We start from the raw sequence: 4,623 nt of genomic DNA on the forward strand, positions 1-4,623 counted from the left end.
GAGGAGGACAGGCAGACAGTGCTCTTTCACACAGGAGGCAAGATAAGCAGGGAGGTTAGTGTATGCAGGTTTACCAGCCCGATGCTCCAGAGGTGCTTGTTCTCATGTTTGACTCTCCTGAGGTGCAAGGGCAGTGCAGGGCAGACAAGGCAGTGCAGGGCAGACAAGGCAGTGCAGGGCAGACATGGCAGTGCAGGGCAGACATGGCAGTGCAGGGCAGACAAGGCAGTGCAGGGCAGACAAGGCAGTGCAGGGCAGACAAGGCAGTGCAGGGCAGACAAGGCAGTGCAGGGCAGACATGGCAGTGCAGGGCAGACAAGGCAGTGCAGTGCAGACAATGCAGTGCAGGGCAGACAAGGCAGTGCAGGGCAGACATGGCAGTGCAGGGCAGACAAGGCAGTGCAGGGCAGACAAGGCAGTGCAGGGCAGACAGGGTAGTTCAGGGCAGAGAGGGTAGTGCAGGACAGACAGGGTAGTGCAGGGCAGAGAGAGTAGTGCAGGACAGACAGGGTAGTGCAGGGCAGACAGGGTAGTGCAGGGCAGAGAGGGTAGTGCAGGACAGACAGGGTAGTGCAGGACAGACAGGGTAGTGCAGGACAGACAGGGTAGTGCAGGACAGACAGGGTAGTGCAGGACAGACAGGGTAGTGCAGGACAGACAGGGTAGTGCAGGGCAGACAGGGTAGTGCAGGGCAGACAGGGTAGTGCAGGGCAGACAGTGTAGTGCAGGGCAGACAGGGTAGTGCAGGACAGATCATTTGACGTTTGATGTTTCGTTCACTTTTTTTGTGAGGATCAGGAGAAGAGGGGAGAGGATAGGAGAGGAGACCCTTACAAAAAACACAGCAAATTTGCAGTTTCACATATGAAATAAAACCATATTTTCACATTTTTACATTTTAACACCACCATTTCACGTGAGAAGAAAACCTGTTATCACCTCACATGTTAATTGCAGTTGGACATGTGAAATTTGCAGTTTCACATGTACAAAACTTTTACATGTGGAATTCGTATATGCAATTTCACAAGTGAAAAACCTTCTCATAGGAAGATCTCACGTTCACATGTGAAATTGCAAGTTCACACGTAAAGTGGGCATGACAAAACCTTTTCCCGCTCAGAAGTCCGAAAAGACTTGGCATGGGTCCTCAGATCCTCAAAAGGTTCTATGGCTGCACCATCGAGAGCATCCTGACCGGTTGCATCACTGCCTGGTATGGCAAATGCTTGGCCTCCAACCGCAAGGCACTACAGAGGGTAGTGCGTACGGCTCAGTACATCACTGGGGCCATGCTTCCTGCCATCCAGGACCTCTATACCAGGCGGTGTCAGAGGAAGGCCCTAAAAATTGTCAAAGACTCCAGCCACCCTAGTCATAGACTGTTCTCTCTGCTACCGCACGGCAAGTGGTACTGGGGTGCCAAGTCTAGGTCCAAGAGGCTTCTAAACAGCTTCTACCCCCAAGCCATAAGACTCCTGAACATCTAATCAAATGGCTACCCAGACTATTTGTATTGCCCCCCCCCCCCCCCCCCCTCTTTTACACTGCTGCTACTCTCTGTTATTAACTATGCATAGTCACTTTAATAACTCTACCTACATGTACATATTACCTCAACTAACCGCCGGTGCCCCGGCACATTGACTCTGTACCGGTACTCCCCGTATATAGTCTTGCTATTATTTTACTGCTGCTCTTTAATTACTTATTACTTTCATTTCTTATTCTTACTCATATTATTTTTTAACTGCATTGTTGGTTAGGGGCTCGTAAGTAATCGTTTTAACAGCCCTAGTTGATATTAACCTTTCTGATCTCCCCATCCCGGATCCGGGTTCGTGAATACAGACTCAAGCTCATTACCATAACGCAACGTTAACTATTCATGAAAATCGCAAATCAAATGAAATAAATATGCTAGCTCTCAAGCTTAGCCTTTTGTTAACAACACTGTCATCTCAGATTTTCAAAATATGCTTCTCAACCATTGCAAAACAATCATTTGTGTAACAGTATTGATGGCTAACGTAGCATTTAGCATTAGCATTCAGCTGGCAACATTTACACAAAAAAACAGAAAAGCATTCAAAAAAATCATTTACCTTTGAAGAACTTCAGATGTTTTCATTGAGGAGACTCTCAGATAGCAAATGTTCAGTTTTTCCTGAAAGATTATTTGTTTAGGACAAATCGCTCCGTTTTCTGCGTCACGTTTAGCTATGAAAAAACCCCTGTATCCAGGATTGTGTAAATCTATCAGCAAGCTCATTAGCATAACACAACGTTAACTATTTATGAAAATCGCAAATGAAATGAAATAAATATGCCATCTCTCAAGCTTAGCCTTTTGTAAACAACACTGTCATCTCAGATTTTCAAAATATGCTTCTCAACCATAGGAAAACAATCATTTGTGTAAAAGTAGCTAGCTAGAGTTAGCATTTCGCGTTAGCATTTAGCGTTAGCATTAGCGTTAGCATCCAGCACGCAACATTAACAAAAACATAAAAGCCTTCAAATAAAATCATTTACCTTTGAAGAACTTCTGATGTTTTCAATGAGGATACTCTCAGTTAGATAGCAGATGCTCAGTTTTTCCAAAAAGATTCCTTGTGTATTAGAAATAGCTCCGTTTTATACATCACATTTGGCTACCAAAAAAAATCCATAAATTCAGTCCTCAAAACGCAAACTTTTTTCCAAATTAACTCCATAATATCGACTGAAAACATGGCAGACGTTGTTTAGAATCAATCCTCAAGGTGTTTTTCACATATCTCTTCATTGATACATCGTTCTTGGAAACATGCTTTCTCTCCTGAATCCCAGGAGAAAATGCCTGCACCTGAAGATTACGCACAAATTTAGACAAAGGACACCGGGCGGACCTCTGGAAAATGTAGTCTCTTATGGCCAATCTTCCAATGATATGCCTACAAATACGTCACAATGCTGCTAAGACCTTGGGCGAACGACAGAAAGTGTAGGCTCATTCGTTGCGCAATCACAGCCATATAAGGAGAGAATGGAAAACAGAGCTTCAGAAATTCTGCTAATTCCTGGGTGATGCATCATCTTGGTTTCGCCTGTAGAATGAGTTCTGGGGCACTTACAGACAAAATCTTTGCAGATTCTGAAACTTCAGAGTGTTTTCTTTCCAAAACTGTCAAGAATATGCATAGTCGAGCATCTTTTCGTGACAAAATATCGCGCTTAAAACGGGAACGTTTTTTATCCAAAAATGAAATAGCGCCCCTAGAGCTCTAAGAGGTTAAAGTGAGAAAATCCACATGTGCAAGTGTAGAGAACATGAGTCGGTCATGGTTGCATATGGTCAGGTGATGAGGTAGCCCCGCCTTCCACTTCAAAATGAGTGTTGATCCTCTTGGTTCGAATGGTGAATATGTTGGCTTCTCTGATGGGAGGCCTGGGTTCTAACTCCACCAGTTACAAAAGCACATATGTGAAGCTTATAATATCACACGTGAAATGTTGAGAAACCCACAGGTCTGATTGGTTTCACACGTGTTCTCGAAAACCATGTGACATTTTTCACATGTGATTTGTTTAGATTTTTTTTGTAAGGGGAAGAGAAGAGAGCAGAGGAGAGAGGATCCAAAACGAAGCTGCTCTTCTTCTGTCTTTAAACTTGAGTGAAGCCAGGCCTCGCTGGTGAAATAGTTCAATCTGGAAACATATTAAATGTAAAAGTGTGTGGCAGTTTACTGAATTAATGATCATGTTAACATAAAAGTCTTTACAAAGAAATCCAGGAATCACAATCAAAACATCTTCTTCCTGTTCATCATTGTCTCCCAATACCAATTTGATACCGAATGTTTTAGGCGGCAGGGGTGTTCAATTTGACAATAATAATTTCACAATATTTGTTGTTCATTTTGTTATATCACCTGGAATATACTGTATCTGAACATGCATTAAATGGATGTATTTGAGTATTCACTGTGGCTTTGCTCATATCAGCATATATGTTCCATCTCAGCTTCTTTGTCTCAGTACATTTTAGAAACTAGCAGGACTGAGAGGGTAGTGTTTATAAAGAATATAGAAACACCATCTGTCCATTCCATGATATTCATTCGCTACGTTTTCATTAATATTATCTCATCTGTGGTTTATGTGAGCTGAAATCAACACGCTTTCATAAAAGTTTCTGCATAATGGCATACATTATTAAATGGCATATATTATTAAATGGCATGCTGCATTTTGAAGATGGGGGCATGGAAGAAATAGTCAAAGATCATCCTTAGAAATCTTCAAACGCTCTTGTTTTTCTTGTGTTGTATTTCTCATCAACAACCAGTCTGCAATGTGAGCCTAGTATGTGAGCCTAGTAATGGCACCTATTTGAGAAGGCGCCCACACATTCTCTCTCTCTCTCTCTCTCTCTCTCTCTCTCTCTCTCTCTCTCTCTCTCTCTCTCTCTCTCTCTCTCTCTCTCTCTCTCTCTCTCTCTCTCTCTCTCTCTGTATGCAATTTGTTCTCAGTGTGGTGTATTAGAGCTTTTTAAATTGTTTTAAGGAGTGTAATTTGAGCAGATACATGATAAGCCAATGAAGCATGACTCATTTTACAGTGTGCAGAAATTAAGATAAA

At 42.7% G+C, this 4,623-nt stretch overlaps 1 protein-coding gene across 2 annotated transcripts in view; it reads right to left on the reverse strand.

Moving 5' to 3' along the window:
* LOC149984156 (uncharacterized) overlaps positions 1-2,890 on the reverse strand; it is a 66,732-nt gene extending 63,842 nt beyond the window's left edge. The window contains exons 1-2 of one of the 2 annotated variants that reach the window (XM_090233132.1): positions 2,536-2,890; positions 2,106-2,167 (exon numbers count right to left, since the gene is read on the reverse strand). The gene's annotated coding sequence lies outside the window, so the exon portion shown is untranslated. The remainder of the gene's footprint in view (positions 1-2,105; positions 2,168-2,535) is intronic. The other variant, XM_090233133.1, reaches the window with a different exon arrangement.
* Between the last annotated feature and the right edge of the window lie 1,733 nt (positions 2,891-4,623).

This window comes from Oncorhynchus mykiss, chromosome 4 (genome assembly GCF_057628025.1).
Source record: "Oncorhynchus mykiss isolate SJ-2025 chromosome 4, ASM5762802v1, whole genome shotgun sequence".
In the NCBI taxonomy this organism is placed as follows: Eukaryota; Metazoa; Chordata; class Actinopteri; order Salmoniformes; family Salmonidae; genus Oncorhynchus; species Oncorhynchus mykiss.